The 11,537-nt window shown below is 40.5% G+C and overlaps 1 protein-coding gene and 1 pseudogene across 3 annotated transcripts in view; one reads left to right on the top strand and one right to left on the bottom strand.

Moving 5' to 3' along the window:
* Positions 1-867, top strand: part of trim2a (tripartite motif containing 2a) — a 91,246-nt gene extending 90,379 nt beyond the window's left edge. For both annotated transcript variants that reach the window (XR_013934763.1, XM_080453734.1), the window contains one exon: positions 1-867. This exon is cut by the window's left edge. The gene's annotated coding sequence lies outside the window, so the exon portion shown is untranslated.
* Positions 868-4,873: 4,006 nt separating this feature from the next.
* LOC308096735 (zinc finger protein RFP-like) lies at positions 4,874-10,712 on the bottom strand (annotated as a pseudogene). Its single transcript, XR_013935063.1, has 3 exons — positions 10,642-10,712; positions 8,891-10,514; positions 4,874-5,949 (listed from the first exon to the last, which is right to left on the bottom strand). The product of XR_013935063.1 is annotated as a zinc finger protein RFP-like (transcript).
* Between the last annotated feature and the right edge of the window lie 825 nt (positions 10,713-11,537).

The following is an 11,537-nucleotide window of genomic DNA, read 5'->3' as shown; positions in this document are numbered from 1 at the left end:
AATTTACACAACACTAATGATAGTGCTGTCAATTCTATGAAGCTATCTATGAAATCTAATCTGCAACATAATTATTTTTCATATAATATGTAGTGGGGGTCCCTGTTTGATCTTTCTCTCAGCTAAGGGTCCTTGGCCTGAAAATAAAAAAAAACGTTGAAGACCCCTCAATGGAACAAATTCAAACAGTACTAGAATATGATGTTCAGCTGAACACTGAGGTCATGTTCTGTTACAGTAGTTTGTCAAACACATCCTCAGAACTGCTAACAGATGGAGTTCAATCTCAGTAATCTTACGCTTCTAAACAAACCTAACAAACCTAAGTCCAAAACTGTGACTTTTCAGGAAATAAAAAAACAACCTTTGTTCCCGTGGATCCAATGTTGTTATTTAGTCACAAGCTCTTGTTAATACTTTTAGTTGGTTGAATATCTATAAAAACCCACAGACAGACCACTTTCACTTCAACTCAACTTACCTTTAACATTTTTGTAAATAGCTTTTTTTTAAATGCTACTTTTGTGTCACACTGTTGTAGTATGACAAAGTAAGGGATTCATTTATGAAAAGAAACAAAAACTAATGGAGATGCAAGGTTTCTGCCTGACAGTGATGACATGGAATAATTATAGTTGAACAGTCGAGTCTCTTCTTGTCTAATCATTCACATCAACCTTAATTTGTTTGATTTGTTTGTCGTTACGCCACAGTTTTCATTCAAACTCATGTTATGTTTCCTTATGAATCCAGTCGTCCACTGTGTTCACATTCCTGCTGTTTTCCTGTGTCATGTTTCCCTGATTTCCTGAGTCATGTTAATATCTGTGATGCCAAATGGAATTAAAGTGCCCATAGGAAACACTACTGTGTTTGTGCTCCTGTCCTGATTCAAACTAAATGCAACTTCTCACATGTTTTATAAACTGACTTCTCCTGCAGTTTTGGAACTGATAACAACATGAATGTCATGTTTATAACATATAGTTTCACAATATATACTGACTTTTCCATTCATTATCTTTTAAGAGTTTATCATAAAGTGAAGGAAATGCCCAGTTGCATACAGTGTACTCACTGTACCATGTGTATATATTATGCTTTATGACAGTGGTTCTCAAAGTGGGGTCCGGGGACCCCCAGGGATCCTTGAGGGAGACCCCTGGGGGTCCAGTTTAATGACTTACAGATGGGGGTCCGCGGCCAAATACATTTGGAGGTAGCCTAGTTGACATGAAAAGGTTTGAGAACCACTGGTTTATATGGTTTATGATATGGTTTTATATATTGTATGTAGGCTAATGTACAGTAGTATGATTTAATGTAGGATACAGTATTACAGAACTTGAACTGGAGTGTACAAAACCTTAACTAATTCCAACATCATCCATAAAACACATCCTTGGAACCAATGGTATTACAATTTTGTATTTCTCATTTGTTTTTACTTAATTGTTTTACTTTAAAAATGTTTGTTTTCGGTTAAGTTTAGATTCAGTTAGATTTGCTTGTAGGTTTGTTAACTTTCAATGTATTTTTTTTTTACATTTCATTTTAGTTTAGGTTTTATTAGTAAAGTATTATTTTTGAGTTATTATAAGCAGTTCAGAATTGTTCCAACACAATATCAACACTTTGTGAAAACATTTGACTCAAAGTCATGTAGACATCCCAGACAGTCTCCATAAACACTAATGCATCCTCATGCTTGTTGTGATGACACATTTGACCAAAACTGACACGCTAAAACTAAAGATATTTTCTGTATATTTTGTGATTTTAGTTTGTTTTGTATGAAGTACACAATAAAGTTTCAGTTAGGTTTTTTTATTTTCGGTTAACCAATGTTTTCACTCCAGTTAAGTCCTTTTTTTTTTCAAACACGTTTTAATTTGGGGGTCCTTGACCGGGAAATGTTTGAGAACCACAGTACTATGGTGTCTATGAGACTATGACATCAGTACTATACTGTCAGTACTGTGTGAGTCTGTCTGTATATCAGCAGCCATTTTGCCTGCATTGTGCAGCTAAAATAATACTTGGAAGCCAGTCTATGATGTCACTACTGATGTCAGTTCTATGACCTCATACTGTGCATGTTTGTCTATATATTATGTATCGCTATCCAGCGTTACTCAGGTTACTCCACATCAGTCTATGACATCAGTACTGTGAGGTATTGATGTCAGGCATGTTCATACAATATGGTCCAGAAACACACAGACACACATGCAGACAACTTCAACTGTATATAGTAAAAGAATAATAAGACAATCTTTGTATTACTTTTAAGACAAATTAAAGTTAAGGATTCATATTAATTGTCCATTTTGTATCAATAGTCAAGGGTTAGGGTACATTTCTAATATATTGTATATGGGCTACATGCACACAATTCAATTTTTACATGGGTTAGGGCTAGGGTTAGTAGGGCGTTAATTTATGAAAAAAATAATAATGGAGATAAGAGGTTTTTGCCTGACAGCAACGATATAATAAAAACTGTATTCAAAATTTTACTTGAGTAAAAGTTCAAACGTGTTGGCGTCAAATACTTACAGTACCAAAGTAAAAGTACAAAAATGTGTCAATATTTGTCAAACTTTATTGAAAATAGCTGATCTACAAGCTTCACCACAGGTTGTCAGCTTCTATAGCTGCTATTTTAGAACAGCCAAAGTATAAAATAGAGCTTAAGTGGTTATTGTATGTTTCGTAATGATAATCTAAATCTACAAACTTGTAACTAAAGTTTTCAATAATTGTAGTAAAAAGTACATTTGCCTACATGTAGTGGTGTAGATGTATAAGGTATTGAGAAAAGGCAATACTTAGGTAAAGTAAAAATACCTCATGGCCAGGGCAGGAATTAAAACATGAATGAAAAGAATGATATGTCCTGAGGCCATTGATGCCCCGCCCACACTGATTATGGCATTTTCTACTCTGCCTATCTCCTCTTTCTTTTTTTTAGATTCTGAATTCTTAACTCCCACCACAACATCCCCATCTTCAAATGAGTCCAGTGACTCCAGGGCTGAGCGTGTTTTTATTTATTTATTTCACTGATAGTTATACTGTGTACTGTTGGACTACCTGTCCTGGCATTTGGCCCTTGTGCCCTCCAAAAAAAAAAAGTACAACACCAAAGGCCAAGTGGCCTTGCCTCAAAAATGACAAAACTCCAGAACTGCTCATGTTACTTTCCACCACTGCCAATATTCATTCATTTGTTTATTTGGACAGGACAATGCATATTAATGAACGTCAAGACGTAAATACACCGGATTTAGCAAAGATGCTAGTTTTCATCCGCAGTCCTCACAAAGAAACAGACATACAAACAGAGGGATACATTTGCAGGAATACATAACATTACATTGGGAAACATTACATTGGGAGACAGTGAATTCATTGGGGACATTATAGACAGACAAACATTAAATACATTAAAGGAAAAAAAGGGGGAGGTAAGTTGTGGGGGGAGGAGGGAGGGGATGGGCAAAAAGCACTTCTCGATGCCATGCCTCATTGTGAGGCATTGTATGGAGCGAGTGAAAAAAAACCGCCCTGGGTTGGAAGGGGGGGATGGGGGAGGGGGGCGGGAGTGGGGATAGGGGCAAGGGGGCGAAGGCGTGTGTTGCAGGATATGTTACTGTGTGTCTGTGTGTGTGCAGACATGTGTGTGTGTGTGTGTGTGTGTGTGTGTGGAACTCTGTGACATGTCCTTGGGCTTTCACCCATTTCAGAGCAGTCTCTAGCTGATGGCAGAGCTTATCGCATGTTGTTGTTGTGCGATAGCAGCGAATTTGAGGCTGCGTGAGACGTCCTTGAATGGCTTCCGAACCAAAGTCATAACACCAGGTGTCCATGAGGGGGGCTGGTGGAGGGGGGGTGGGTTCTTGGTATGGGTATGGTTCTGGGGAGGGGGGGAGGGGGGGGTGGGCATCTTCTCCTCTGCATTTCGCTGGGTGAAAAAGTCCAGGTTTTTGGCTTGGGGGGGTCCAAATCGATCCTAAAAATCCAAAGCAGACAATTTATCTACTCTTTATCCAAACGTGGGCCTTCCAGTCTGTCCAAGCCCGCTCTGATCATGGTCAAATAGCCTTGCAGCGCGGTTATGTCGGCGCGAAGAGCACCAGCTCGCTCAGCGGCACCTCTAGCTTCGACCTCCGCACGTGCCATGATCTTGTCTAGCTTCGTGTCCAAACCACGGACCCTTTCGTTGTTGTTGTCCACCTCGTGCCTCAGTTCAGTGATGTTGCCCAACTTTGCGTCCAGTTTGGGGATCCACTCGGTGATGTTATCCATGTCGCGTCTTAGCTCAGTGGCCATACCCGTCAGAGTAGCCAGCGCTCTACCCGCCTCCGCACCGTCCCGGGCAGCTCTCATCTTGGCAATTTGTCGATACACAAGTGTAATGCCCGCTCCAATTAGCAAGAAACCTGTTATCGTTGCTGCGAAGATATAAACATCTTCTGCATCCTCAATTTGCAGCACTTCAAAACACAGAACCCTCCATTTGAAGTCAGAGTCACCCATGTATCCACTCAGATAGGTGCCGTCTGGACAGATTGGCTCATCTGGGCCAGATTGCCGGGTTGAGAAAATTTTGTCAATTGCGTTTAACGACCAGTTAATAATATAATCCATGTTTTATCCCGAGACTGTTCGCTCGTGCAGTGGAGAGAGGCTGGAAAGTTATGGATAGGATGGGAGGAGAGGGGAGAGGGTGCGACTGCCTTCGTCAAGCAGCAGGAGGAAACTATATAAAAATAGAATAGGAAAAATAGAATACATCTGTTAGGAAAAGTTAATTAGCTTGATTTGAAATGACAGTTAATGAAACATAAAAATGTTCATGTTAAACTGACTAATCAGTGTGAATGACAAGAGAGATAATCAGAGGAGCAGAGTTTTTACCATAATTATTAAGACTAGGACTGAAGAATGGATAGAGTTTCTCAGTGAAGGCGCAGCCAGTGAAAGAGTAGAGATGAACTCTGGGCTCCACATCATAAAAAGAGACCAGACCCTCCTCATAATCCACAAACACTCCCACTTTCTGGAGCTCCTCTCTTACAGGGAGGAGGATATGAGGGTCATCAAGAGCCTTGTACTCATTTCCATTTCTCAACCATATAGTCCAGTGACCATCGTCAGGGCTCAGTGTGATCCCCCCTTTCCTGTTGATGGACTCTCTGGCCACTCCTAAACTCCAGTCAGTCCTATCTTTAACCTGAACCTCATAGTAAAACCTTCCTGAGGAGAAGCTTTGTTTTCATAAGACACTGCAACGACCAGAGAATCTCTCTTTGTTATCTGGGAGATTCTTATGTACGTTTCCACAACTCACTTGCTTTCCATCCTCAGACAGGATGAGAAAGGGATTTGCTGTATCAGGGTCCAGAGTTACATCCATTGCATATTGCTGGATCCTCCTCAGCTCATCTCATGACTGAGTGTCTTCTCCAGCTGACCCACAGCTGTTCTCACAGTCCCCACATATGAAGACTGATGGACATTGATGTTTGTCCAGTCCTTGGTGGATGGAGGGGTGTTGATGGATCTGAAGTTCTGGAGGAGGTGGAGGTGGTCTTCAGTGTGTGAGAGCTGCTTCAGCTCAGAGCTTCTCTTCTTCAACTCTGTGATTTCCTGTTGCATATCTTTAATGAAGCCTTCAGCCTGTTTCTCTGTTGTGTTCTGCTTCTTTTCAATCACATCAATGACCTCAGCCTGGCTTCTCTCAACACAGCTCATCAGAGCAGTGAAGACATGCACTCTGTCTGCATCTTTCTTGCTGAGCTGTACTGAGTGTTTGACCTCCTGAATCTTCACTTGTCTCAGCTGGATCATCTGCTGAACTTCAGCCTCTGTCTTTCCCAGCTCAGCCTTCTTCCCTTCATATGCTTCTTCCAGAGCTACAATTTGATGTAACTTGTGGTCTGACTCGGTGCAGAACTGACAAACACACATGTGGTCAGTCTTACAGAACAGCTCCAGAGGTCTGTCATGTTTCTTACACAGAATGTCTTCCAGGTTCTTTACAGGGTTTATTAGTTTGTGTCGTTTTAACCCTGAGAGTCTGTGGTGAGGCTCCAGATGTGAAGTAGGGGAACAACATACTGTACAGCAGGCCGGGAATCAAACTGGGGACTCGCTGTCGCTGAGTGATAAGGACTCGCTGATAAGGGCCTTTTACGCCCATGCAACCACTGCATTCTGCAGTGTATTATTGACCCTCATTTAAAATAAAATAAAATGAAATAGATCTCAGGATCCACATGGGACCAGTTTGGCTCCAATATGGATCTTAGCCTTCATGTGACCAGCCTGTGACATCAGTCATCTATGACATCAGTCGTCTATTCTATAACATATCTATGACGTATGACTCCAAATCTGTATAAGGTTTCAGCCAGATCTGAACCCCATTGACTTCCATTATGAAATTAAAGTCAAATATTTAAAAAAGTATAAAACATATGTCACAAGAAATAGTAATAGTGCTTCTGTGTCTAACTGGTCAACTATGGCCTAAGCAGATAGTTGACCAGGCTTTTGTTCACCCTTTGTTTTCTTCCAAGTTAGTCCTTATTCTGATTAAAGGTAGTGTAAGTGATATTTTATGGTTAAAACAAAAACTGAAAATACACTTTCGGGTGGGTTTCATCCAATCAGGAGAGAGTACCCATTCATCAGCCACTTGTGTTCGTATACAGTAGATGCTCGTCCCATCAGGATGCGGATTTGAACCCCTACACTCTCTGGTGGTTGACAGGTACTTTACCCCTGAACGTTTACATAAGAGACGTATAATGAACCTTCCTCCAGTAATGTGCAAGAGCTCTCTGTTACACCTGATTTATACTTCATGGTACGATGGTGTCTTGCTGTGAAAATAACAGATCTACAAGCTCACCACGTGCCACGATGCGACGCATTGCTGCAGATCAGCTATTTTCAACATGCAACACCGTTGTATGACTGAGTATGAATTATTAAGCATTACAGTCAATCATTCAATTATTTATTGCAGTGGTTCTCAAAGTGGAGTCCGAGGACCGCCCAGGGGTCCCTGGAGGGGGCCAGGGGGTCCCCAGCTAAATTTATAACAACTTTAACCAACTTTAATTTTATACTTTTGCTATTCAAAAATAACCGATCTACAAGCTCACTGTGAGCTTGACATGAAAATGTTTGAGAACCACTGCTTTACAGCACATTTCACACATAAAAATGCAATGCATTGGACAGATTAAACAGCATGTGGAGAGTATCTAAGTTGTGTTTCATGACCTGTTTCCAAGCGAAACAGCATAGGGAGGCAGGATGTAACGTTGGTAGGAATTAGATTTGAACATTGAAAAGTGGGCATCATAAAAAAACATGGAAAATTGCAATTAAAAGTTGAAGATTGATTGATGGGTGGATGGATGACATTCTATTATTGGGTGGGATTGATTGGTTCAAGCCTACATAAACACATGTCATATTTAGTTTGACAGTAATGAAACATGAGTGGATTTCAATGTCAAAATCCAATCACGTGTCGATCAGCTTGTCTGATCGTCTGTACCTTGAGGCTACTTGAGGCTAATACTGTATATGACAGTGAATCTTTTCTGGGGACCCCCAGGGTTCCTTGAGGGGGTCCCCCCACCAAATCAGTTAATATACCAAAATCTTATAGACATCAGTTACTTGAAAATAGCAGATCTACAAGCTCATATTGCAATGCATTTTGAACCTGCAGATCTGCTATGTGAAAAAAATGCTATTTTCAAAAAAACACAAATCTTGTATGGGGGTCCCAGGCACAACATTTTGCAAAAGCGATCCGCGGCCAAATACATTAATTTGGGGGTCCTTGACATGAAAATGTTTGAGAACTACTAGACTATAGTGTCTATGACATCAGTACTATACTGTCAGTACTGTGTGAGTCTGTTTGTACAGTATATCAGCAGCCATTTTGCCTGGCATTGTGCAGCCAAAATAGTACTTGGTGTCTATGATGTGTAATAGCCTACTACTATGACATCACTACTATGACATCAGTACTGTACTGTACTCTACTCTAATGTAGACAACTTCAACTTTATATAATAAAAGAATAATAACAAAATCTTTGTATTGCTTTTGTGATAAGTTAAAGTTAAGGATTCATATTAATTGTCCATTTTGTATGAATAGTCGAGGGTTAGGGTTAGCTGCTGCTAGTATATGCACACATTTTCTTTTTTACATAATTATTTTATTCAACACTTATTTTTACAAATTGATGACAAAAATGGTAATGTTTAATGTTAGGATTTGTATGTGAATGTAAGATTGAAGTAATATAAATAACAATTTACAAATCAACATTATATAATAACATAATAATTACATCTCTTTTAAAGAAAAGTCTAACCAATGTGATTGACAGGAGAGATGATCAGAGGGGGTTTTACCATCATTATTATTAGGATGAGGATTAAAGAATGAAGAATGATTAGAGTTTCTCAGTCCGTTGGACTAATGCAATAGACACTGGTGGACGAAGTACTCACACAAGTAAGTAAAAAGCAATAGCACAATATAAGAATGCTATATTACAGTATCGTCTCTGTCGGGTGGAAACCAAAACTGTTACTTTTCATGATTCAAATTAAAACATTGCAAAAGTAGCAGATCTACAAGCTCATAGATCTGTAGGACGCTGTCGTATGATCAAATAGGATGTTAATTTACGGATTTCAAATAGGGAGATAAGAGGTCTCTGCCCAAAAGTAACAATATAATAAGTAAAAGTTCTGTACTCAAAATATTACATGTTTACATACTCATTTGTTGTCTTTGTTGAAAATGAAAAAGTTCATGTAAAACTGAGGATTAAATTAGTCTAATCGGTGTTATTGACAGGAGAGATGATCAGCGGAGCAGAGTTTTTACCTCTGTTTTTAAAACCTGGACTGAAGAATGGATAGAGTTTCTCAGTGAAGGTGCAGCCAGTGAAAGAGTATAGATGAACTCTGGCCTCCATATCATAAAAGGAGACCAGACCCTCCTCATAATCCACAAACACTCCCACTTTCTGGACCTTCTGTTTTACAGGGAGGAGGACATCAGGCTCATCAAGAGCCGTGTACTTATTTATTCTCAACCATATAATCCAGAAACCATCCTCAGGACTCACTGTGATTGTCCCTTTCCTGTTGATGGACTCTCTGGCCACTCCTAAATCCCACTCAGACTTCCCTTTAACCTGAACAACCTCATAGTAAAACCTTCCTGAGGAGAAGCTTTGTTTTCCTAAGACACAGGAAATATCTGAGAATCTCTCTTTGTTATCTGGGAGATTCTTCTTTATATTACCACAACTCACTTGTTTTTCATCCTCAGACAGGATGAGAAAGGGATTTGCTGTATCAGGGTCTAGAGTTACATCCACTGCATATTGTTGAATCGTCCTCAGCTCAGCATCACACAGCTTCTCCATCTCTTGACTGACTGTCTTCTCCAGATGAGCCACAGCTGTCCTCACAGTCCCCACATATGAAGACTGATGGACACTGACCTTTGTCCAGTCCTTGGTGGGTGGAGGGGTGATGGATGTGAAGTTCTGGAGAAGGTAGAGGTGGTCTTCAGTGTGTGAGAGCTGCTTCAGCTCAGAGCTTCTCTTCTTTAACTCGGTGATTTCCTGTTGCATATCTTTAATGAAGCCTTCAGCCTGTTTCTCTGTTGTTTTCTGCTTCTCTTCAATCACATCAATGACCTCAGCCTGGCTTCTCTCAATACAGCTCATCAGAGCAGTGAAGACCTGCACACTGGCTTCTATCTCTCTGTCTGCAACTTTCTTACTGAGCTGTACAGAGTGTTTGACCTCCTGAATCTTCACTTGTCTCAACTGGATCATCTGCTGAACTTCAGCCTCTGTCTTTCCTAGCTCAGCCTTCTTTCCTTCATATGCCTCTTCCAGAGATACTTGTGGTCTGACTCGGTGCAGAACTGACAAACACACATGTGGTCAGTCTTACAGAACAGCTCCAGAGGTCTGTCATGTTTCTTACACAGAATGTCTTCCAGGTTCTTTACAGGGTCGATTAGTTTGTGTCGTTTTAACCCTGAGACTCTGTGGTGAGGCTCCAGGTGAGTCTCACAGTAGGAGGTCAGACACACCAGGCAGGACTTCACGGCTTTGAGCTTGGTCTCAGTACAGACATCACAGGACACTTCATCTGGTTCAGCAGGTTCCTGGTTTGGGGTGGAATTGTTTTTCAGATCCTGTGTCTTCCTGAACTGATCAGCCATCTCAGAGAGGACTTTATTAACTGAGAACTTTGGTCTCTTATCGAAGGTTTCGTTGCATAGTGGACACTGACACATATCACTAGTGTCCCAGTAATGTGTGATACAGGTGTTGCAGTAGTTGTGTCCACATGGAGTGGTGATTGGATCAGTGAACACCTCCAGACAGATAGAACACAGGAACTGCTCTGCAGACAGGAGACTGCTGGAACACGCCATTTCTATACAGATGAAAATAAACATGCCGGAAAAAATGTAATTCTTGAATGCTACTACTCACAGCTTAATAGTTATGAATCTGATCTGGATCATAATATTAGTATAGAGCTCAATAATGTTGGCACATACTGTAAGGGAAGCCTGTCGTTTTACCAACTGAACGTATAGACTACAGGATTTCCAGGAAAACAAAACTAAGGAAAGATCATGTCTGGATACAGTTTAATATGCTTTTGTTCTCTGTAACAGAATAATTAATCCTTATCTCATGTACTCACCTGTATACGTTCTCAATATTTCAGCAAAAATCCTGTTGAACTGAATATTGTTTAGTAGAGAGTGTGCCTACATGAACACTTTAAGTTTCACTTTGATAGCGTCACTGACTGAGAGGCTGCTCTGTTGCTGCTGTTAACCCTTCACAGTTCACAGCCTCCACTCTTCTCTGTACTTCATCTGTTTCTCCCTCTGTTATGTTTTAGTGCAGCGACTCCCAAACTGTGGGCCGGGGCCCACTGGTGGGCAAGTGGACCCCCAAATAATTGGAAAAACCTGTCAGACTTTAATAACATGAACATGAAACATTTACATTAAATACTATTTCATGGTATTTTGTTCTTTAAAACTTTGAAAAATTTGTTCACCGATATATATATATATATTTATTTTATCGTATTCCTGAGCCAATAATTGATGACCAGCGGAGTCTCCGGTTAGATTCACAAGTAGGTTTGTTAACTTTAAATTTATTTTTTATTGTTTAAACATATTAAGTTTTAGCTAACAGCTGCCTGAGGAGGATCCTGAGCATCCAATGGCCAGACACCATTAGCAGTAATGATCTCTGGCAGAGAGCGGGTCTACCACCAGTGGAAGTAATACCAGCCAATACCAGCATCACGAGACAAGCCCTTAGATGGAACCCGCAAGGCAAAAGAAAGAGGGGAAGGCCAAAGCAGGGACAGGGACCTTGAGACTGACATCAAGCAGTGTGGACTGACATGGAAACAGCTGGAAAAGTTGGC

This window comes from Gymnoscopelus braueri, assembly GCF_963280865.1.
Source record: "Gymnoscopelus braueri genome assembly, chromosome: 2".
Classification (NCBI taxonomy): Eukaryota; Metazoa; Chordata; class Actinopteri; order Myctophiformes; family Myctophidae; genus Gymnoscopelus; species Gymnoscopelus braueri.
Note: the sequence above shows the minus strand (reverse complement) of the source record. Positions and strands in the feature narration are given on the sequence as shown.